Raw genomic sequence first — 26,067 nt, forward strand, 5'->3', positions numbered from 1 at the left:
TTTGTTATTTAAACTGGCAATAGTTAAGCTTTCAAAGTCTAATCCCTTTAAATAAAGCTTATGTGAAGTTACAGAAAGTTGCAGAAAATGTCTGTTTTAACAGTGAAGTGATTTTCTGGCAGCAAGTTCCAATTAATTGATATATTCCAATATCCTTTTAGAATCAAAGCTTTATTTAAGAGGTAAATTAAGTTGAGCCCTTGTAGAGTGTATGGCTGTGCTAAATGAGCAGTATTACTAAAGTGCCTGCATTTTAATTTTTCTGGACTTCCTGCTCTGAACAACAATGAAATCTGAGTATGGAACAGACAGTGTAGATTTTGGAGGGGACAGGGAAAATTTACTAATGCATCATCTGCTGAAATAAGATTTAGAGATGGACATGTGATAACAATTAAATTTGCTTTGCTGCAGATTTTCAATTCAGTTCCATCAATGATCATAGCACGTGGTGGTGTTTTTTTTAGAACCACTATTTTAAATTGATCCAAAATGACTCCTGATGTGCTGTAGTTGAGTCTGGATCTTTCACAAGGAAACTGTACACAAAAATTCAGCCTGATCTTTTAGGGGAAGGGATATCTAATATCCTTTTTCACTCCATTTGGAATATGATTTGTAGGGATGGCGATCACGTTAACTTCCATTGCTCATCTCCATGGTGATTTCTGAGAAATATGATTGGAGGGCAAATGTATATTTTCATGGCAAAGGTGTTTTTTGGTATCAAAAGCAGGTACAATTACTGAATTACACTCAGTCCTATATTTGTGTTGGTCTTCAGTTTTCATAATAAGCTATGCGTGTATATATAGTTCTTGTTGCCTAAGCTCTGTGAAGACTAGTAGCGTAGCTATATATGGGATATTAGTATTAAATAATTTGGGCATGATGGCTTTGAAAACATATTAGTATCACTTTAACGTAGATTTTTGCAGAAGACTTTTTATGGGAACAAATTAATTATATTTAGTTTCTGCCATGGATCAAGATGATTCTAGGTATGAGTGAGTATAGATTAGTGCAATGAGAGAATTTACTTTTGGAGTTACTGTATGATCACTCTGTGTTGAGATGTCTTGTTAAAATAAAACATTCTGCGGTTTCAATTCATCATTCAGTTGACTTCTTAGAGCATGTCTTGCCCTGATATTTACTGTTGTTGCATTAAAAATCTTCTCTACTTTGCTGAGTCCAGCAAAATAGAATTAAAGGACTGGAGCATCTTCCATGTGAGGAAAGGTTGAGAAAGCTGGGATTGTTCAGTCTGGAGAAGAGAAGGCTCAGGGAGATCTTAACAATGTGTAGAAATAGCTGATGGGAGGGAATGAAGAAGGGAAAGCCACTCTTCTCACCAATGGCAAGTGGCAGGACAAGAGGCAAGGGGAACAATTAAAACCTGTGAAATGCTATCCAAACACAAGAAAACACTTTTTTTGTATAGTGGGTGTGTTCAAACACTGAAATAGGTAACCTATCCAGGTATGGTTTATCTATTTCTGAAGATAATAAAAATACAACTGGACGCAGTCCCTGGTTCTAGGCAGCCCTGCTTGAGCAGGGGGTTGGACTAGATGATCTCAAGAGGTCTCTTCCCACCTCAGCCACTCTGTGATTCTTTGAAGATGAAGATGCAAAGGTGACAACCCTTAAATATCTATTCCACTTTCTTTATGTGATGTCTTTTCATAATTATGGATGTGTATGCTCCTTATTGTAATGAAGCTGGATCATTTTCACCTCTGAAATGAATCAAATTTGGGACTTTCTTATTACCTTCATCAGCAAAAATTCATATACTATTTTAACCTGCCCCTGTGATCATCTAAAGATTAATCTGACATCACGTAACTAATTTAATGCAATTTTGCATTACCATTCCTGAAACTTACCATGAGAAATTGGAAGCTTTTTTGCTTTTTGCATCTCTAAATTGATAAGCCCTTTCATCTTACATGCAGTTGTTCATACAAGCTGAGATCTATTGGAAGGTCTGAATTCCTTCTTTAAGCAGTGCCATTGTTGCATAGGCTTCAGAGGAGTCTGAATTGGATGCCACTTGTGTCACCATCTCTAAGACACAATTGACACTGGCTGTCAGGTTTTCAGAGGCTGTTGGCTATCACTTGTTTTTACCAAGGATGCTTAAATCTATGCCTAAATCTTCTGAATGACTAAGTGAATTTTAGTATATGTTAACCAGTTCCATAGTACTCAAGGCCTTGTCCTAAACAGAATGTTATCCTAAATGCTCTCAGGGGTATGCTGAAAATGTAACAGGCATTTGAGTAGCTGATGAGTAGGCAAGTTCAGAAGAGCATTTGGATTTTAAATGATTGAGTTGTACCACACAAACACACATGAGGGACAGCTCTCAGGACGTATGAGGAAAACCACTGGCTGCTTGAATCTTGAAGGTTCCTGTTGTTTCTACCATGTGGGACAAGTACTAATAAAGGCTTGTAACAATGTGGAGTGTGCTCATCTGCTTGCTTTTAATCCAAATATTATTGCTTTTATCCAAATATTAAAAATATTATTCACCATTATTTTTCTATTCTTATCAGCTTTGATGACGTAAACAAACAAGTTTACAGCTTTTTCCAACACCACTCGTTTACTTATGGTATTTAAATCTAGAATGGCTAATCATCATTTTGCAGTATTCACCGTGATGTAGTACTTGAATTATCACCCTATGGCTGTGTGTATCGTGTTTTAATTTAACTGTGATTTCTGAGTGATCCCTTCTCTCCATATCTCTGTGTTCCATAAACTTCACATCTGACTCAAATGTACAGCATTGTTTAGTTTATAGGTGATTAAATGCAATGTGTTAACAGACTTCCCGAGCTCATCCTCTGTGTCTGTTCGGCTTGAGCTAGAGCCCTATGTAGTTAATTTCAGATCATTTAGTCTGACCATACAGCCTCCATGTATGAGAACATTTTCAAAATGCATGAAGTTTGCTGGTTTCAGTCTAATGGAGAGTCCTTTTAATTATTCCTAATTCATCACAAAATTCTTCTTGGTTTAGAGGGGGGGGATATTTTAATTTGTTTCCCCGTGCACAGATTTTCACATCAAAATGAATTCTAGAGCTTCCTTATTTTCCCTGCAGAGTGTAACATAGTAAGGTATCCCTTTCTCTGTCAAGTCTTATATTTTTTGTTACAGACAGAACTATTTTAGATGAGAAATAGTTTAAAATTCTCCATTTAATTAATCTGCAGAGATAAAAATTAGTGTGCAATTGTAAACCACTAGATCAAGAAAAAGAAGAAACCTTGTTGTGGGGGTCCATGGTAATCTGCATTTGAATTGTTTTCTGTAAATTCTTCTCAACAACCAGATACTTTCTAGGGGGAAAAAAAGTTGTTGTTTATATAGAGACTTCAACTCATTTCATGACAATGAAAGAGATGCAACCATTGAATACTGTGCAGGGTTTTGTGGCAAAACCACATTACAACAGGTGTTTGAGGTACTTTTTTTTTTTTTCTTCATGAACCTTAGATATTTCTGCAGCCTTCAGTATATGTAATCTAAGAACAAGTGTTGAACTTGCATTTATTGCTTATGGCTACTGGATTTTATGGTGCATCTCTAAGTATCTTTTTGATATCTGAGTTACTAGAAGAGTTTTTAGTTTGTGCATAATATATTTATTCTTTTCACTGAATCTTAAAACTTAGTCTTGGCTTCTGTTTTTCTTCCCTTTCCTAATGCGTAAACGTAGTGCTTTTTAAAGCAAAGAAATTAGAAGAGAAAGACTCTATTCTTCTAATTATAGAGTCTTGACTAGAGGTTGGTTAAAATATTTTTCCAATCCTTCTTACTATTTGGAAATCTGAGAAATATGCAATTCTGGAGCAGTTAAAGGAAAAATATATCTGAGCAATTGACAGAACCACCCATATATGACATGAATAATTCTCAGTGCTACGAGATCCAAGCAAATTTCAGTGGCTTTCACCTGTTGTAATGAACCTCCCTTTGTGAAGGGAACCATAAATATATAATGTAATGTAGTGGTAGCCTAGCTGACAGGCAGATGGTCAGACCTTCCCCCAAAGTATGAGCACCCTTCTGGGTGTGGAAAGCAAATGAGAGTTTCATGAGACAAGGGAGTGTGTTTAGTTTGTAGTGAAATAGTAATTATTGTCTTATCTGGATGCAGAACTGAGTGAAAGTACAGTTAAGGGATCAGTGAAAAGGTTCAAAGACATTAGCAGGAATAAGGAACTATTTTAATACCACTTTAGTAAGTCTCTTGCCAGATGTGACTAGCAGAACTTAATGTACTAGCACATTGTCCTCAGCAGCACCTAACAGGTTGGGATTCCTGACTTGTTTTACTGATAGTACAACCCAAACCTGAAGTTCCTGCCATGAAGGACATTCTTCCCCCATATGTCATGGGGTGCTGTTCAGGGGGTCACAAATGAGATGTACACCAGAGCTGACATAAGATATGTGAAACCTTAAAAATTGAAATAATCCACTAACCTGATTCCATTCCATTACAGCTGCAAAGCTAGGGGCTTGATTTACAGGCAGACAATAGAGTAAGTGTTGCCATGATCCAAACTAAAAAGTGCTTAGCTTAGATAAAAATAAAAATAAATGGCTCTAGCATCCAGTGTTAATTTAACAAACAAACCCTAATATTTATACAAGTAAGGCTATATTAGACTAGTGTCAAGGGTACCGCTTCATTTGTGTTGTAATATTGTATACTTAGTAATTTGTTTGTGTTAGCTTAACATCACTAGACCTTCATATCCATGTTCTGTCTTCAGGTGCATGCATATTCCAATTACATTTGAGCTGCAAATAACTAAGAGTATGGAAATGGAAACCAAGTTTTGAAAATCAGGACCTTGCTTCTAGTGCCCCTTGCTTTAAATAAAAAGTCTATTCCTGTCCCAGATATTTACACTTAATATCTACCTATTTCATCTCTAATGAATTATTCATACATGTATATGTGAATACTGTATGTAAAACCTTTCATTAGAGAAAGAGGGCTTCTGAGTTCTGGAGCATATACCAATATCTCCTTCTCAGGTGTTTCTTTGATATGCCAGAACATCTTTCTACTGAAATCTTAATCCAAAGTTTCTGCAGTGAAATGAGTTTTTATGCAGTTTCCAGTCACCATCAGAGAGATCTGTTTCATGATCCCTGTTTCTTCTGCTAGCAATGGTATTTCATGTTTCATATATAATTTTTTTTCTTTGCTGGCTGATTTCTATTAAAATCTGTTTATTGTTTCAGAAATTCATTTTGAAGTGGCATATTGCATTCCTACATCCCTAAGCCCTCTGCCCTTCTTCGAAGTCCAAGCTTTAAAGTGAGGAGGAGGAAGAAATATGCAGACAGATTTTTGTTTCTGAGGATGTCAGGCCTCAGGAGTATCCCGGATGCCTGGTTGTGGAGGGAAACGTGTTAGGGTAGAGAGGTACTGCCTTGTAATGAGCAGAAGCAGCATCAGGAGGTTATGGAGACACCAAAATACTGTTCCAATTCCTTAGTGGTTGTTACACTAGTGAAGTGTTTTTTACAAGTTCAGTTTGAATATTGCTTGCTTGCTGGTTTGTTGCTTGTCTAATCACCAAGCTGCCATCAAATGCTGCCACCTCCTCTCTCCTGGCACTCTCATCCTCCTTCCCTTCAGCATTCCCAGCTCTGACCTTCCTAGCTCTGTCTCCAATTTCATCTTTAATACTTTGCCTTTTCCAGATACTCCTGCATGTTTATGCAAATTCTGGCACAATCCCCATTTTCCTTAGCTTTGTGTTTCGTGTTGAAGATTTAATTCAGCAGCAGTTATGGGTATTGGGTGTTTGTGGTCAGGAAAAGTTCACCCAGTAAAAAACTCCTACCTTGTCTAGAGGTTTTCAAAGACTGTTCTCTCTGTATTTGTGTACGTTGTTTCAAATGCAGGATATCTGAAAATGCGTTCTGAAGTATCAACAATCTGTTTGTTTGAGATATGGGTATAGATAGGTTGTTTGAGTATATTCATATATTTGTACATATGTAAAATGCTTACTGTTACCCTGTTCTGTTATCAAGCGTTTTAAGGCAGAAATAAATGACAGATAAAACACTGGATTTGTTTGGAATATGCCCATGGGCCAACCTTTCAATTCCACTTTCTTTGCACAGGATCTCCTAATGGGACTCATGATAAAGCCTGTAGTAGGAGTTCATTGGTATTGCTCAGATTGTATGCTTTGTTTTCTTAGTCATGTAAAAATGGTGCAGGTCAGAACAGTGGTACCACAAAGTAAGGAAACAGTGACTTTTCACTAGTGAAGTATCATCTGCTAACCGCTTCAGGGTACCAAATATACTTTAAAACCTTGGGGGGAAAAGACTTTTCCAAATCCTTCTTTCAGGAGAAAAAGATAACTTATTTTGTAGAGTTTCTCAAATTCTATGCAGTATTGTAAGATCACTTCTGTTAAAAGCTTATCTTTTGGGTACTCAGCACCTTTTGACTTGAATTCCAAGAAAATGGATGCTTATCTGTTCACTTCCATAGGTTTGGGATTATACCATTAATACAGCAAATAAGGAATGTCATATCTGTTCAGTAGTTCAGATTTGCTAAGGTATAATAGGTAAGAATGATCCGAATTTGGCCATTTTGTCTGCTGTCCTTGGAGAAGTCACCCTTTAATGTTAGTTAATGCTCAGTAATTCATTATTGTGCTTCATATCACAGGAAAGCTCAACTTCAGTCTTATTAGGAGCAGGAATTCGGTGGAAATAAGGTTGCTCAAGACTGATATTTGGATGAGCAAAACATTATGATATTTTCTTAAAGAGACTTCATTATATATAATGGACACATAATTTTCAGATTGTGAATTTTATTCAATGACATCATGATGGAAACACTGTTTTAGAAACTAGGGATTTTGTGCTTAAGTACTTCCCATATGCATTCCAGACAAATAGTCTAATATATTGAAATATGTATATATTTTTACAAATACCTTGTGCTTGCATAACACCTGTAGACTTGTGTCCTAATAAAAACTTGAAGGTTTCAAGTGGTCTAAAGTTATACTACCTGCACCTTACACTCTTGAAATAATTTAGCTACAGGGAGGTTTCCCCTTCTGGTCACAATTTATAATTTCTTGTCCAGTTTTAAAATGCTAGTACTTACTTAAAATGTTGAGTAGTGTAAATGATGCTCAAGCTTCAGGTTTTCAAATGTTCATTTAATTTTCACCTTTAGCCTTCCCTGGATTTATTTTATAGTTTGCAAACATCTTAGTTTGGAATAGGGACCTGTTAAGATGAATGTCACTTGTCACAGGAAGTATATATTTTTGCCTTAGTTCATCATCAGGTAAGGCAAAGCAAGAAGAGAAGGTGAATGATATAAAGATGAATGAACAGTAGCTGTTGTTTCTAATTGTCTGAGTAAGCTTTCCCTCTACCTTGGTGTGGCAAAGAGATGATGAAAAAGGTCTGAAGTTTGTCTTTCTTCCAAATATATAATCTCCTTCCTCATTTGTACAACCTTCTCAGGCACAGTTCTTAGGTGTCACTGAGAGATGTCAGGATTGTTTCTAACATACTCTGTCTTTATAATTCCAGACAATCTGTTTGATAGGTGGACAAAAAAAATTAATTTTGCCTATAGCAAGGAGATATTCAGCTTGTGTTGGCCTGAGAAGCATTATTGGTCAGGTTTCATATTCCCTGAGAAAAATAAATTGTAGAGAAGCTGAACAAAAAGTTTTAGATAGTTACAAATTGTTAGCTGGCAATAGTTAGGATAGTTAGCTTTTAATGGATAGAATTAAAATCCTGATATATTGTCCCTAGATACTTTATGCTTTTACCTGATTTCTTCTCTTCTTCCATTCTATACAATGCAAGTTTCTTTAGAAATTTTACCCAACGAAATTAATTGATTCCAAGTGATGCTGGCTTGGCAATGGCAGTCTGTCTGTCATAACCTTTTAAAGAGCACGAGTGAACAGAATTACAACCAGATTGTAATTAAATCACCAAATGAATTTGGTGATTTAATTCTCCATAGAACATAAGCTGCATATTTCATAAAAAAGTAGACTTTGAGTTATCATTTTGGATGCCTAAGTAAACAACCTGACTTTCAGTAGTTTTTAATAGATTTTTCACTACATGGGCACCGATGATTTTGCACAGCATGAGGTCTTGTTGGGCAAAGACTCTTTATATACAACTTACATCAAGAAGAAAAGTTGATGAGCTTAGGCTTGAAAAAAATAAAATACACCTTAGTTGTTTTTGTTTCTTATATATTTCTTGTTTGAAGCCTTCTACCTCTACTTCCTGTCAGGATAACAGTGTTTTCCTCCAATTGCACTAGAGAACAAAGTTTAACATTAAAAAATTATTTGTATTGAACATGCTTTTCTAGGTAAAGTCAATATCAAAGGGTTCTCATGGTAGATCATCTTTCAAGTGCAGCATTTTGCCCTTTTACAACTTAGGACTGAAGAATTATTGTTACACAAAAAACCTTTTCTCTTTTGGTAAGGGGGGAGAAAAGCCCCAAACTCTGTCCTGAAGCAAGACATAGAAACAGATGGTTGAAAAACATCATTCTCACCCAAGTAAGAAAGATGGAAGAGTGACTCTTTCTTCATCTAGTTTAAATCATATTATATAGTATTTTATTCTAATGATTTTACTACCATGCTTTTAAAATATATATTTTTTGCTATAATTAGTGGCATTTATAGAGTTATCTATTATCAAAATGTTGCATGTGCAAACATGCAAGTTTGGTGAAGTACTGGAGATTTTTGCTAGTGTATTATGTTACAGCTGAGGAAATGACCTCTGATTTGTACAAGTATAATGCCATCTAAGTCTCTGTTTGGATCTCTTCAGCTGGATCTTGTTAGTACTATCTCACTTTTAAACAGTGAGACTTATTTAAGCCTAGTAGCCTTTAATGTGAAATTTCCTTGACTACTATGTAAGTAAATTATGTATACTGTAAAATTGAAATTTCTGCATTTCTTGTAGAAGGACTCAAGTTCAGTGTAGGAGATGCTTTCCCGTCCTTCTTCACTTCACATTAAAGTGAATTCAACTGCTGATCTGCAGTCTTTTTTCTGGACTAACACAATTTTGAGTTGTTATAGCCTTGTTTTGAGATGCTAGTGCTAGTTATTTGCTACCAAGCATTCTAAGGAACCAGAACCACAAAACCATTTTCCACATCTTTGAAAACTACAATTTTGCAAATAATTTTATTTCAGTCTGTCCTAGGTCACTTACATGCATCTCTCCTCTTCTTTGCATCTTCTCTTGGCACAGCAGTGCCGCCTTGCCTTCTTCATAGTAACTCATTTAAATTAGTGGGGCTCCGTCTACTGGTTCTGTGGTGTTTGTGTTCCATATTTTGCCAACTCTTCCATTGCTGATAATTTCCAGCATCAGTTGTTTATCACTTTATTGTTGTTTTTGAGCAATTTGTTAATATTTAACTCATATTATTTCACTAGCTCAAAAATGTAAACGTTAAATTTTATATGAAGTTTTATGCTCTTGACCTAGTCACCACACTTCTAATAAACACTCATGATTGTAAACATGCCCAGTGGCAGTTATTGGCAGAGCATAAATATTTCTGTATTGAATTCCAGATATGTGTGCATGCATGCATTGATGTGCATACTGGGGAAGAGTGGTTGTCCATTTCGTTAGTATGTTAGCAAAAAGGTTTGCAAAAATATGTTTCCATGAGCTTGTACTGGGGTCAAGCTCAGTGCAATGATGTCTGAATACAGGTATCATGAGTAGCTAAATGTTATGGTTTGCATTTTTGTGAAATAAATCACACAGTTTACATTGTGTATTTTGCAAAGATAAACTTTGGTGCAAAGGTAATCTCTTACATCTGCTTGGCTGGTCTCTTCTGTGATGAGATTTTCCATATTTCATGGCCTCTGTGACTATGAATGTGAAGATTTTGGAGAGTGTTCATGTATTTGGAGGTTTAGTTCCTGTTTAGCTCTCTTGTATGATCTAGACAGACAAGTGTTTAGTGTACTTCAAATATGCAAAATGGTTAGATGAAGGGGATGTTTTAGTCTTTACTGTATTCATTATCTATATCGATGCAATAATTTTTGATTATGAGTCTTGAAAATATTAATCTGATTCTTATAATTCTTCAAAAGTTTTGTAAGATTTCCATGTGTTGAATGTCTTAGGCACTTAGTGCTACAATAATTGGCTGGAATGCCGTCTTGAGAAATTTCATCCAAATAACAGATTATATTTGCTTTACTCTGTATACAATTACTTTTGTCATTTTTGTAATGGGGACTGCTGTATTTTTCAGTAGTAAAAATAACATTAAGTGGAGAAGTATTAAGTAAGAAATGTAGATACCACATTAAATAGGTATTAATTATTTTTCTTTTAAAAAGTGAACTGCTTTTAATTTTACAGTAAGGATCTAATTTATACCCTATCCAGAATCTATGATATTTTCTTAAATGAATTTAAAATGGTGAATCAGTGAGTTAAGTGAAAAGGTTTTATTGCATACATACTAAAATATTCTCTGCAATAAAAATTCTAGCATCAACATAATCTGTATGATGCGTCACAATATCATGTACATACATTAAGTATTTACCATTATTATTTACAATAATGTTAATTTTAACACTTTACCTAATTTTGTCATTCCAGTTTATTCTTCAGGGAAGTCATTGTCTTAATTATTTTACATTTTAATTTACCCAGCTGATGCAGAGAAAACGTTACTTTCTTAGACTGTAGATTAGACTGAAGAAACAGATTAATAGTTATAAAACAAGAATACTGTTTTATGTTCATAAAAAATGGGACAGGCTGAAACTTAATTCAATAAAAATATAAATCCCTTCAGGATCCAAAGACGCGTATGCAGGTATGGCATATCCTCCTAACTACCTATAAAATTAAAAAAATAAATAAATAAATAGTTTGAAAGGTTTTTCTTTGGTGGAAATGGAATACTTTAATCGCTGTGCAAACCAAGGAAGTGTTTCGTTACAAAAATAACTTTATCACTGTTTCAAAATAAGATTAGGTGCAGTTATTTAAATACATATTTCCACTTCTAAGTTAAATTGAACACATTTCGATATGTTTGTAAATAGCAGTTCTTACTATTTTACTTCATTTTCCTCATAGATACGTAGTCAAGTGCATAATCACACGTTTCTTAAAATATTTTTAAAAACTTGGACCCTTCGTAACAAACAAGCCCTTTAATTCTTCTGCAGTGCTTTGCATAATACACTTGCACCATTTTGTAGGGGACCTTAGACATGTTTTGGTAGCTGATGAGTGTTCATTTCATTGAATTGTAATGAATTTGTAAATTACAGGAGACAAATGGCTTGCTTCTGGTTTTCCTTTAGACTTGTGAAGGCTTCAGTTAGAGTACAAATCAGAAGAAAAATGACAAGGGCCTGATCCATTAAAGGCAGTAGAAGTATTTCTCCTGTTTTTGCTGGAAATCATGTAGTAAAAAAATGGGACAGAAGAAGAATCAGAAAGTCCAGAACTGTATATATGTGGTACTTTTATAGTGAACTTTATGTTAATTTGGTAAACCATGTTAATCTCCAGTTGATATGAGGCAGCCTATAAATGAGACTTATTTTTGGTGTTGAGAAATAACACCACAAATCCAGCAATGTCCATTGCAAACTTCGGAGGCATTAAATTCAGAACTGAGAAATTTCATGAAGCCAGTACTTATAGACTATTATATGGTGTAGAGTGTTGAAAACTATAAGAAAATGGCTCTATCTATAACTTTATGTTTTTGGATTTTTGTATCATGTCAAATACAGTGCTTTCATATCTCCAAAGATTAAATGTGCCCATTTTGCCTATGTAATATTTATGTATGGACAGGAAATAGAAGTCAGTATCCAGATTTGTTGACCCCTGAGATATAATATTGACCTCAGTGAGTATTAACTTCTCAGATCAATAAATGCTGTTATTGACCTCAAAGAAAAATCAATAGCAGCTTGTTAATTTGCAAACTATGACTGCAAGAAAATGGTACACATTTTGTTCTTCATTATCACGTATTTATATCTATATTTTAACGCCTTCAGTATTTCCACCTAGAGATCAGCGTGTCAAAACATTTCAATCCCAGCTGTTAGAAGGTAGGGGAGACAAACGTTGTACATTATGGAATAATTGATGAGCAGTACATGTTATTTCCCATATCTCATGAAAATAATACCCTGAACAGTTTTGTTATCACCTTCGTTGTTTTCATTTTTGGGGTAGTCCGGTTCATTTCATTTCATTTTCTCTGGTGCGCCTCATCAAAACATTGCATAAAAGTACTATATTTTAGCTGCCAAAAGAACATTTCTACATGAATAATAAGGGGGATGAAAGACTGACTACTGGAAACGAGGAAACTGAAAGTGATCACTGTAAAAATCATAATTAATATACAGTAGATTTTTCCTATTTGCATAAGGATGACAGGTTTCTAGGCAAGAACCTACTCTGGAGCAAGTTGAAGTATAGCTATCTGACTATATAAAAAAGAAAAAAGTTTTAAATGACAAAGTATAGGCGGAGAGGTGTTATTTTGTATCATAGCGGGTCTTGTATATAAACACTGAAATGTCAGGTTTTACATAGTTTGAAATGTCTAAAAAATGCCTATTGCAGAAATTCAAATGTCATAACAGTTCTTCTGCATATATATCACTTTGATATTTAAACTTAAAAACCTCATAAATGATTTAATATTACTTTGGCCTTGTTATGATCTGACTGCCAAAAAAGGCAGAGGCTGATTTTTATGTGGTCTGGAGAGTAGTGTTTTCATTCACAGAAGACAAAGCATGAGTCTGTCAGCTTTTTACAGTCATTAATTCTGTCTGATACATCTGCAGTGATCTTGGCAAACTGATTGCTATGTTTAAAAAACTTTCCCTTCATTAAATGACAGCATGAGAGGTATTCAAACGCAAAAATAAGGCAATAGTTTAATTTTTTCAAACTGAAGTGGCTGCAGTTTTTTGCTAGTTTGATGGCACTACAGTTTTGCCCTTTAATACCATGAGCTCCTAGAACTTTGTTTGTGCATCCATGTTATCCTCCTGAGAGACGGGGTCAATGGTATTATATTCATTTTGTAGATAGGAAGACCAAAGCATAATGAGGTTAAATGAAGAGAAAAAGAAAAGAAAAAAAAATATGCAGCACCAAGCTAGATTAATCTCAGTCTCAGGAACTGATGCTGATATAGATATGGAAGGATGTTTGTGGTGATTATGCATCATCTTTTCTATCTTACGGAAGTCCTGAGTGGCCAGGTAAGGCAGTATCTATCCTTTGGCGTTTCCTCAGAAGTCTATGCATCATCCTGAATAGTACAAACAGTTTTCCTGCTTCTCTCTTTGATGTTTTGACTCATCTTTGGCTTTGAGTAACCACAGAGTTTGGATCCTACCACAAGAGATGAAACAGAAGTGATGGGAGAACGTGGCAAATTTGGGGAGGGTGGAAAATTCATTCAGAGAGATTGTGTCTGTCTTACAGGTTAGGATTTTCTCTTTTCAGATCATGCTGACTGCATAGTAGCACCTGGATATTCAAAGTGCCAAATTGTCCATTGGAATTTTAGTAGTAGTAGGACTGGGAATAAAGTCTGAGGCAACCAGACAAATTGTGAGCCAAATACAGCTCCTAGACTCTGCAAACCACTTATTTTTCAACCATTATCTAATCTGTTCAGGAGCACTGACTGCAACAGTGGTTGAATCCCAAATATCAGAAGACAGTGCTGGTGTCAGTTCTCGTGGTACACTAATGGTTGTCTTGCACCTGTTTGCTATGAACATCTATTGCATCATTTGGCATTGTAATATCCACCTTTGTAACTGCTAGAACTGTTTACTTAGCTAATGAGAAGCTCTTAAGACTGATAGTAGATCTAACATACTCAAAAGAGAAGGAAGAATAATATAATCCACAATGTCTTAATTTTTTAAAAGTCTTGATGAGAATCCAGTGTACATGGTATGTAAGAAGGAGTTCAGTTTAAACAAACTATAAAATCACAGAATTTAAATTCTCAGTATATTTTACTGACAACATAGTCACTGATTTCCATAATTGAAATGTTTTGAGTTTTTGCACTAATGGTTAGTGGGGCACAAGCTAGTAATGTTGAGATGAGATGTTCTGCTTAGCCTCTGTGTATTACTTTTACTCTCCATGTTTCGCTTTATTAAGAGAATTTTCCATTTACTTCCTATTTTGGGAAAAAGTCTCTACATTATTAAAGTATATAAAATATTTGATGCCGTAAAATGGATCTATTTTAGTTTGATAAACTAGAAATATGCTGCACTGTGAGGGTCATAGCTTATAATATGTACTGTTAGTAGTTTTTTCATTTTTCTATATTAGGAGATTAGTGAAAAATAAGCTCTATCAATTAAGTTTTATTGCAAAATTATCTTCAGATGTACAGCAGTGAAGATGATATTGAGTGATAACACTAGAGTGGATTTTGTATAAAGCAATTACAGCTTGAAAACTGCAATCTGAATGAAAATATTGCTCAGGGTTTTTTGTAATCTGGTATTAATACCAAAAAACTCTTCTTTTAGAAAGTGCTTAAATTACCTCTATTAAACACAAGACATTTCTAAGGTGTTAATGTGTGGTATTGACTGAAAAATACTTTACTGATACCTGCTTTCACTGTTCATGCTTTGGCAAATCTGTGAAGTACATATAAGCATACAGTTCTGCTTCTTAAGATGATTTTCTGTTTATAGGATTGTCATGTTTTCCAGAAGATACTACTTTGTTTATATGAAAATCAGAGTAGTTGATCCAAAAATTAATTTATGTAGGTGTGCTTCAGTGTTGTGAAACCTTTTACATTCTTAAAAGCAATGATTTACTATGAGAGAAGCAGCAAGCCTTTTTCATATATATTACAGTATAATGTAATATATATAGCCACGCACGTTTCCTTGACATGTTATTGTGGAGTTGAAAGTGCATTGACCTTTGTAAAATTAATTTCAAGAACTTCAGAAGTGTTTAATTCTGCTCATAGTTAATGAAGTGTATCTGAGCACTCAAGTCTAGTATAGTGTTCCTTTCTGCTGTCCCACCTGGATGGGCAGTGCCTCAAAACACATAAAGGACTTGGTTGGTTTAGAAAAACAAATGAAGTTGTTCAAGAACTGAAAAGTAATCCAGTCCCTATTTATGGCATAGGGAGTTTTGCAGGTAGCACTCACCCCACTTATTTTGGAGTAGCATAGTTTAAAATGTTTTACTGAGTCCATGTACAGGAGTAGCTCTGTAAAACACTTGATTGGGAACAGACTGAGCAATACCTAAAGGAGGGTCAAAACTTCAGAAGTGTATCGGTTGTACTCCATTGTTTCACTGTAGATAAATAGTTTGTGGCTCTGACCAAATCTCCAGTGATGCCAGCATGAATCAAGACAATTGAGTCAAGTGGTTACAGGTTTCCATCCTTTCAAATTGATCAAATTGAAATAGCCCATTAGGAATTGATTTAAATCAGTTTAGATAAGCTCAGTCTTAGCCCTGGCCCTTGAGGCTTTGGCTACTGAAAGTTCACTTGAAGCAGGACATACAGCAGCTCCACAGGCCATCAACTTTATTAGTGTGGAGATAAGCTGATTAGATCTTGTCAATCAAAGGTGCCAATATCTCAATTGAGTGTCTCTCCCAGTCTTTCTCTCCTTCTTTGTTGCCCGCTTCAATGCCTTAAAAAGAGAGAGAGAGAGCAAGCAAGAGAGAGATGTGTGGTATGCATCCCCCTGGTTGTCACCAAGCAGGGTGCAAGGGTACTGTGATGATGTGATGACTATATTAAAGAGGACATCAATTTGTTTTAAAGTGTTTTGATTTTTTATGGTGGCATTAAGAGAGAGAACATTGTGGTTGCAGCTTTACTAGAAAGCAAAGAGTTCTAGAAGGAAAAAAAAAAAAGTGTTTCTTTGAAACCTACCGGGTCTTTGAGTCTTGCTGTGCCAATGGGCGCTTAAGTGCTCCTGTAACTGGCACACTCTGATCCACCACCAGCTTAGGTACTATTTGTCTGTCCAAATTATTCATTTATATAAAATGAAAAAATGTGTCGATGTTTAATCCTTACAGCAGTAATTTTAAATATAAGTTAAGTACAGCCCTGTTCAGGAAATGTTTGGCTATGCCAATAATGAGCATGATATATTGTAACAGTCTGGGAAATTATAGTGAATTAAGGTCAGGTTAGAACATAGACAGGTGGTTAACCCTCACTCTGAAAATAAAGCTATACATGCACTGAATTAATACATGGAGGTATTGCATCCCTGCTTTGTAGGGGAAAAAGCAGAAAAACTGAACATCAGCTGTAAAAATGTAATAGTGCAGTGTTTCAGCTTTAGGCTTCATCATATAGTTAAAGATGGTGTAGAGGAAAACTGGTCTTTTGTTCTTCACATCTGAAGTTTGCTCACACCATGCCTCCCTCATACTTCAAATGCAAACAACAGAAGCCCATCCTTTTCTTCCATCACCCTACACTCACCACCCAATGAAGGCTGGAGCTACAGTGCTGCAGAACTACATTGCCACACTGGATTATCTCTTTATCAGTTATTCTTCACTCCACTGTATCAATTTTCCACTAACCAATCAGACACTCCTCTTAGAAAGACTGTTTGACTATTTCTTGTAGATAAATGTATTTATAGCTACACAGATCCACACAGGCAACTCATGTGCTACATGTCTTAGGGACAGAAAGGGAATTACTTGCTCCTTCCAGGAGACGTCAAGTGTGTCCCTGCTAGTTAACACTGCTATTTGGGGATATTCCAGGAAAAAAAAAAATCTTGTGTCTGTGGGAGGGACTGTGATGATCTTAATTATTCACTTGGGTACTGGAGTTCTGATGTGACCCTGTTTTAGGTTACAAACTGTAACGCTGCATGTTTACAGAGAACTGGAAGATGCTCCTTTCTAATCTCACCTTTGTTTCCTGCCAGTCCTTCTTGCAGGTTCCCTGTTTAGCCTGCATGTAGAGGGCAAGTTAATAGACAACTTTAGCACAAAGAGGAGATCATAGCAGTCAGCCACCTGCATTATCCAGTTACATCCAGTCTTTTATATATTTTCTATTATTTATTATATTTTGGAGGGAGTGGTAAGTTCCAAGCAGATTTAAAGACATTTGCAGAAACTGTAAAGAAATTGTAAGGGAGAGCAACCTTATTGCCTTATTTTAGCTAATTAGAATTCCTAGGTGTTCAGATGGGATTGTTGAGCTGTGTGTTTTTTAATTCATAAGGCACTGTTAACAACTCCTATGCTGTAATTACACTTAATCAGAAACAAATGTTTTTTGAAAAGTTACTGAAGGAAATCTATCTAGCAGACCACTAATGAAATGATGCACTTTTCCTCCAGATAATTCTCATAGTGAAATCATTAATTCATTGTTTAAAATCTCATGTTGAAGGCTAAGAAGAAAGTTATTGGAGTTCCAACTTGTCCTTTTGTTACTTTGCTTTTACCTTCATAGGTCTTTTTTACACTGATGTTTGTTTCTATTGAGGTGGTGGTGTTTGAAAAACAATTCTTACTGGTCAATGTATGCTTGTTTTTACCCATAGCACAGCATGGCACTTAGCAGTACAAAAACTGTTATTTGCTAGTAAACTAGTATTTTACAATAAAATTGGGTCATGATGTCTAAAATAACTTGTATATTCTTAAAAATAAGGTGTGCTCAATTTGCAAATACAGATAGATGGAACATAGATTTTGTCTTGGCAATTTTAAGAGTGTTACATAACATTATCTCTTCTGTAGTAAAGTAGGAAGTCAAGGGACTGAGATTTGAGTCTAACATGTTTTTGTTGTGTTGGTTTAAGCAGGCCCTTCAGTTAATATTTAAATTCAGCTTAGTATAAGACCATAGATGACAGTAAATACAATTTCTAGAAAGATGTGTTAGCCAAATAAGCAAAGATTTTTGGCAAGTCTTTACTTCTGGGCTACAACTGCTACTGAAGTTATTTGAAGTTTGCATCATATGTGCACTGTATTTGGGGATGAGTGTGCCTAATGAAAATTATATATGCTTGTAAACATCCTCCCATTGTTATTTAATAAAAAACAAATCTAGAACATTGCCGGAAGGACTTGTATGTTAAGGCTCTCTTTGACAGCAGATTTGTAATGTTCTTATTGAAAGTGCTTAAAAGTCATTTAAGGAGGGTCTGTAACTTCGAGGCCACCGTCTTGAAGGAATGGTTTCAATGTAGTGACTCAGTTTTGGACATAAATAAAAAGCTGGCAGTGCTTAGAGTATTTTTGCTTTGGAAGCTTTATTGTTAAACAACCAAGAAACCCATTTGTTTCATGGTTCTCTGGCACTCTTTTTCCATTGTTTGTTTCTTCTTTTTTTTTTTTATTTTTTTAAAGAACAAGACTATTTTTATCACTGATTATTTCATAATCAGCTAATGAATGTGTTTCAGGGAGGTAATGTGAAGTAACAAAATAAAGATCTGGGATGAATTACTCCATGTTCATCACTCCATGTACTCTTTTCACAATGTTCCCTAAGCCACCTTCCAGAGATAACATTTGCTGCCTATATATGTACTGATTAGAAGTGTATTGCATATATGGCACTGGAGGCAAGGTTAAAGGTATCCTCTGTGAACTACCAAACACAGACGCAAAGATGTTTTAGTATTAAAAAAAAAAAAAAAATCAAAATCAATACTTGTTTTATGTTCTTCCTTGGAGGTTAGTCCATCTTCAACATTAGAGGGCCACAAGCATCAATTTTCCCTGTTTACCCTGAAGCTTGCCAGTTTTCTAAACAGGGAAAAATGTAAGTGAATACTGGAAGGTAAACTTATGACTGCCTAAGCTTCCTTTTCAGAAGACTCTTGGTTTTAAAGTTTGACGGAAAATTTAACTCAGAAAAAGTCCTCACTTTTTACTTTTTTAAAATCATGTTCTTGAATTGTGAAGTATCACAACTCTGCTGCTTTTAGAACAACATTTAAAATGTCTTTGATCTGTACAATTTGTGAATTCATGTTAAATTAAACACAATAACTTTCAGGAAAAGTCATAAGAGGAAGGGAGGATTTTTCTTAAATTAAAAAAAAAAAAAAAAAAGAAAGGGAGTGGGAGAGGGAGAGAGAGGAAAAATCTCTTCCTGTTTCTTCCCTGAGGCTGAACTGTTTATCACTCCATCCTTGTTCGATAGAAGTGAATTTTATAATAAAATTTTCCCTAATCGGGCTCTGTCAGTGAGGTGTCTTATCGTGGGGAGGAAAATGACACCGATCCTATCGAAAAACAGAGACGATGTCACAGTGTCCCCAATCACAGCTACTCAGCTTCCATATCTACCTTCTCCACAAACACCAAGCACTGCTTTTTCATAAGAACATCAAAACCTAGCGAAGTCATTAAAATTGCACCCGCGTAGAGTTGCAGGGATCAGCCGCACTAGCGCAAAATGGGATGTGGGAAAACAGACTCTCTAAATGTGCTAATTCCATTGTCACGTGTTTACGGCTTAATTTTAATCAGTTAAAAAAGCCACACATTGCAATAAATTGGCATTATCTTCTGTGACACCAGAGGACACAGTTGGTTCAAGGATTTAGAGGGTCGCTGGCAACAGTATATAGTGCTACAGACAAAGTATTTTTACGCTTGAACTACGGTAGCTAAGGTGCAATCCCCAGTTAAGACTGCAAACAAAGACTATAACCCACACAGTACTAAGTTCAACATGCAGACCACCTTCAGCCTAGAGATGGTGTAGAATGCTAAACTGAATATTTCTGAAGAACGTTTTCTAATTTATTGGTTAAAGGTAATTTGTTGCCCAGTATAATTGAAGTTGCAGTTCAGTAGTACTCTTATGTGTCCTGTACCATAACGAGGAAAGATCTATTGGAAAAATGCCTTCGCTATGTTTGCATCCAGTTTCTAAAATGATAGTTCTTGTTTATGTTGTACCATTAGATTTATTTTTTTCCCCGCAGAATTATGCATTCCACTTTCTGCTCCTCTACTCATGGAAATATAGGTAAATTAGCCAATGTGAACTGAAATGTGATATTAGTAATAGTGCTGCTTCCAATGAAATGTTTGTGGAATGTTTAAGTTTTCTAATTAGGTAGTATCACAGGTCACATGAGTATTGTACGTGGTATCTTTTCTACTCCTCCCATTTTCTTTCTTTTCCTTCTCCCTCCCCCTTAGACTTGTTCTTTCACTTGAATATGGCTGATGAAAATATTTATAAGCAACAGGAGAATAATTTTCTGTAGAGCAGTATGATCTAACTAATAAACATCCATTTCAATAAAACCATGTCTATAAAAGTTGTCTAGTTTTATTTTAATGGATCAAACATGAAAAATGTGTGTGACCAGTTTAACTCTAGAATAAGCAAACAAAGCAACCAAAGAAACGTTTGGGGTAGGAACTTTTTCTGGATAAACAGCCCCTTTTAGGATGTGAGCACTTCCATAGCTGAACACAAATATCTATTTGAAACAGCACTGAAGTGCACTCCTAAATGAGCACACAAGGTTGTTACTTTTTTTTTTTTTTTTTTTTTTCCAGTATTTAATGTAGGATGCAGGTCATCACTGTGCTGTTTCCAAGATTTAATATTTTGATTTGGACATTTTAGTGCCAAGTATGTAGCAATCACTTCATGCATTGTAAACCCTCCAAAATCTTCAAAATTAAACATGAAAATGACCAAAGGAACTATTAGCAGTCAGTGATGAATGCCATTGGCAAATAAAGTGAAATATGGCTATCTTTTGTACATAAAGACATGTGATTATTTGATCTGCTTGGGAACAAACCTGCAAAACTGTTCTAGTTGAAAAACAAAGGGACAAAGTTATCTGGGCTTGACTGATGTCCAGGATTTTTCATTAATTGCATGTTTATTAAAACAATTAAAAAAAAGAGATTGTAACAATGTAAAAACAAATTCCTTAAATATAATAATAAAAAAAAAAGTTTTTATGTTCTAGTCTCAGATTAACTTATGCATAAATGACTGTTACCCTGTAACAACTTCACTATCTGATTTTTCTGAATTAAATATCTATTTTGGTATTTGCAATTTTCGTACCAATTTGGGTTTGTAATGTGATGTAAGCTCAGGGTTTTTTTGCACTTCTTACCTGTTTAAACAGTTTGAGTAAATATGCATTTTATTAGAATAATAGAAAAAAAGGAATTGAATGCAAATATAAAACACTGTTCTCTTCTATGTCTGGATTAGCAACGAACTCTGCATGACAAAAAAGAAAAAAAAAGACTTCTTTATGTCAGTATACTTGGCTTTATAAAGACCATTAGTACTTTGTTCTCTAAAACAAAGTACAAGCATCTAATTGTTTGAAAGATTTTACTTGAGAGTTTTGCCACTACATTTCTGCTGATACATGTTTATATTTTGTTTGGAAAAAGAATACAGTTTAAAAAACAACAACAATTGTACCACATTGGATTTTATTTTAAGATCTGGCAAATTAGCTAGGAGAGTGTTTCTTTAAGCAGAATGCGCTGCTTGTGTTTTGTTCTTGACCCTATAATATTGCTCAACTCACATATAATAAGTGATACAGATTATAACATGGCATTGTCTGGTTTAGGACATCCACTTGGGATGGACAAAATATTTTAGAAATAATCAGAACCCAGTTATGTAGAGATGCAAGCTGGTCTCTCTCTGTCTCTCCTCTCTCTGAAAATTGCTGTATATAGCCTAGTTTTTATAATCCATTCTTAGATCACCCTATGCTCTAGTTGGTTGCAATCATTTAAGTTTGAATTGCTGTATTTGGTTGTTTTGAACTGTGTGAGGTTTGGGGAGGGAAAGGTGGAAGAGCTATTTCACGTTAGATGAATCTATAGAAGGAGAGGTTTGTTGTTACTTACGTTTGTATGCTTCTGCAAAATTTCCGACTTAATTTCTTGTTATGTATACCAGGTTAATAACATATTTCACACGTTGAATTTATGTATTTGAAAACAGAAGTGTAAATCTGTTTACATGTTTTGTCTCTGAAAACATGAACCAAGCAATACTATTATATCCAAATGTACATTTTAAAGGCTATGAAGTGAAATTTTATCAGTCTCCAAAACATTTATATTCTGTAGCATCTTTCTAATAAAAGATGAGTGAGAATCATTGGTTCAGATCTAGATAAAAAGGGAAAAAATGTAAATGAATTATGCTTGTTTATGAATTCTGCACAGAATCAATTCAGTTTCATCTGTTATGTTGTGGATAATTTCATGAATTTAGATCTGTGAGTATGCTTATTATATTAAAATAGTCTTTCATTTATGCAGCTGATCACTTCTCTAAGGCAGGTATGTTTCGTTATCTGAATGAAACAAAACCAGAGGATTGGCACTCACATGTAACTATCCACTTCTTGTGTTATACTTTTGCACACATAGGCTGCGCCGTTGAGCTACCAGTCAGATAAAACTGTTTTCTTACTTGATATTGTGTAATGGGTGGAACTGAAGATGTACTTAACAGAACTGGATATCAGCATCTTTTTGTGTTTGTTACCGTAATGGATTTGGGGGAAAATGCTGTATGTTTCTAAGTACCTACTTGTAATGTTTGTCAGTGTCTTATAAGTTTGACCCTATTAGTTTTTTTTTGTATCCATAAATATGCTGTAGTTACTTTTTAATACAGTGCTTATAACACACTTATTTGTTCTTTTGAAATGGATATCAATTTCCTATTAAACATTTATCTGCGTACCAGGGAAATTAATAATAAATTTACCCCCCCAAAAATAAATAAATCTAGTTGTATTTAAAAATAAAAGTAGTTAAAAGGTGCTATTCCTGAACAGAATTTAAACTTAATTCATTTCTAAAGCTGTCTGTTGCTCTATTTAAAGTAACTTTTTCAAAAACTGTAAAGATACTTTAATATATATATATATGTTTATATGTCTGTGTGTATACATATATATATATATATACATACATACATATATACACATACATATGCACACACTTTTAATTTAGGTATTGAATTTTACCCATACCATAAGATCAACCAATTAACCTCTCTATTTGTGAAAGGGATTTGAGAAGTCAAAGTGAATATTATTGCTGCTCATCTAATTGAAGATGTAAAATATTCTGTAAGTCTAAGCAAAAGATTATTCTGTTCTGCTTAATTTGTAATACACATTAGTAATGTATTTGCATAAACACTAACCACGTCTAATATGGGGGGAGGGGGCAGGATCTCTGAGCAGTGTGTTTAATATTTTTAGTTTTCTCGATTTTGTTGTCTTTTGGTATCATATACTGGGTATTTCCACATTTTGAATGATAAATAAGGTACAATACATGGAAAATGTAAGAACATTTATATGAAATTAGCAGTCACTTAATGAAAGGAAGGCATTAAAAAAGAGTGAATTACCTTCTGTAATGGAACTATTACACCTTCAGTTAATAACTGATTGGTGAGATAAATTTCATACTGTGTAGATCTGTGATACATTGCTAAAGATGCTGTTTCTGTTTCAGAAAACCTGTTTACAAATGTGTACTTTATTTTTAAGTACTAATTTGTTATCTGTAGACAATCTTTTTTTTCTTCTGACTCTTCTCATTATAATTGTTTTTGCATGTTTCTGTGTACATGGTCTTTTTATGAATCTTTGTGAGAAAATAGTATTTTTTAGGGGGGATACATGCTATCTTTAGTCATTATTTGAATCTTTTGTGTAACTGTGGCTGATTTTTCTCTCTTGTCACTGTGGATTCAGGCTCCAACTTACCTGAAACAAATTCTGTTTGGTACTGGTAAGATCACTTTTTATGAAGCAGGATACATTTTTAAATGGTCATTTTCAAAACTCTTTAATATTAATTTCAGATGTTATAACAATGTAATACTTTTTTTTTTTTTTTTCCTAATGTGATTCTATCAGGATATTATTCTTGTACTTTTATAAGGTTATATGTAGTGATGTTGTAGTTTTTCATTAACAACGTATAATGATGTATTCTGGAAATGTGCTGTCACTTAAATGTGTATGTACTTAATTTGGTTAGGAGACATATGTCTGTGATCGCTAAAAAAAGCATAGCAGAAATTACAGTATAAAGAGCAGCAGACAGAGTCATTAGGTTTGAAGTATACCTACCTTGTATATATAAAATAATTACAAAGTAATCAGAAACTCCTCCTTGTTTTCTAGTATATTAAAGTGAAGTTGTATAAATGTTGTACAGTGGCATGGGGCAAGGCTTATTTTATGCTGGTGCAGCTGTGGTTAGGAAATTTGCAGTATCTACGGCTTGAATGTATAATGCAGCCCAACAGATCTCTGGCCTTGTAATTATTTTTAGTATATATATTACATTGCAGTTTCTATTATAGTACTAAGGATCTTGTCTTGGATCAAGATTCTGTTTTGTTATTTGTTGTATAAATGCTGAGGGGGAAAATGTTTCCTACCCTAAAACCCTACCAAACAGGGGAAGAAAGAAGAGGATTAACAGGTAGAAAAGGAGAGAAGAGCAGTGATGAATATTAGCGCTGATTCATTTGCGGTCTGCATGTGCAAAGTTTTGGCTTGTATTTTTTTCTTGTAAGTATTATAGCAATGGAGTTTTAACAGAGGGGTTTAGAAGTTCATAAGGAAAAATAGCAGGCAATTGTAGGTGCGTTTGAAAATCCTCCCAACTATGATGAGCAGTGGGAGAATGGGTATTTGCTTGCAGATTTGGCAGCTGGAGAGTTTGTCTCTTTGGCCAGTCATACGTATTTGCCAAGAGGATAAAGAGGATATTATGAATGAAAACTGATAAAGTGTGGTTAGCCAGGATTTGAAAATGAAGATGAACAAGTGAAATATGACAGGAGGAGGAAGGGAAAGGGGAAGCAGGGGTGAAGGAAGTAAACGGAAGTACTCCAAAGTGTCTTTTAAGTGGTCCAAATCGCTGGCTAGAAAACAGCAAGATTCTTTTTTGTCAAAGCCAGTGAAGAGATTATTTGAGAAACTAGTGCAAAAGTTGATGAAAACCTGGACAGGAGGTTTACATATCAGTTGATAAGAGTCTGTATTTTGGCATTATGCAGGAAGAATCTGGAAGACTTTAGACCTGGCATGGTAAAAACAACCTGAAGATTATGGGTAGATGATATAATGAGAACACAGCAAAGGTACCAAAGGAAAAGTGAAAGGACATTAGCTGGGAGAGTTGAAATGATAGAAAGTTGAAGAACTCTCTTCTATTTATTTTGAGCTTGAACCAAATGATACGTATGTCCACACATGTTCCTATAAGAGAACAAGTCTTCTCAGATCATGTAGTTTTTATTTAAATTGAGATTCTACTGTTGTCATTTAATTCTAATGTCAGATAAATACTTAACATAACAAATCAGGATGCTGGAACAAAATTGGTCAGCCCAGATTTAATGTGAAGACTTCTGTTTTGTGCAGTATGTTAAATCGTGTGTTATAGATAAAGTAGACAAAATCAGTCAAGACAAAATCACACATTTATTCTCCACATCATGGACAGCTCATGGAAGGAATAAAATCTTTTCCAGATTTTGTTTTACTTAGGCAAATGATAAATGTGTTAACATTCTGATAAATGTGTCCACTTACTTTTTTCAATAATTTGATTGGTACTGCACAATGCTTGAGTACTTAAAAGCATGGTAGATCTAAGGTTTAGTTGTTGAACTTGTAGAAGCAATGACTGAATGTGTTAAAACCAATTGCTCAGTTCAATGGTAGTAATGGACTGAGAGATACAAGACTAATGTAATTATTTGCTATCATGAAAAACATTTGAAATAAATCCTACGGCTTTATAAGGCCCTGTGAGATTGTTTGTATGTCCCTTTTGTGTGTATACCTAGATGCACAAGGTTTCTCTCATCTT

At 34.7% G+C, this 26,067-nt stretch overlaps 1 protein-coding gene across 6 annotated transcripts in view; it reads left to right on the forward strand.

Annotated features, from left to right (window-relative positions):
• VTI1A (vesicle transport through interaction with t-SNAREs 1A) overlaps positions 1 to 26,067 on the forward strand; it is a 280,750-nt gene that overhangs the window by 66,001 nt on the left and 188,682 nt on the right. The window lies entirely within an intron of this gene.

This window comes from Anas platyrhynchos, chromosome 6 (assembly GCF_047663525.1).
Source record: "Anas platyrhynchos isolate ZD024472 breed Pekin duck chromosome 6, IASCAAS_PekinDuck_T2T, whole genome shotgun sequence".
Taxonomy (NCBI): domain Eukaryota; kingdom Metazoa; phylum Chordata; class Aves; order Anseriformes; family Anatidae; genus Anas; species Anas platyrhynchos.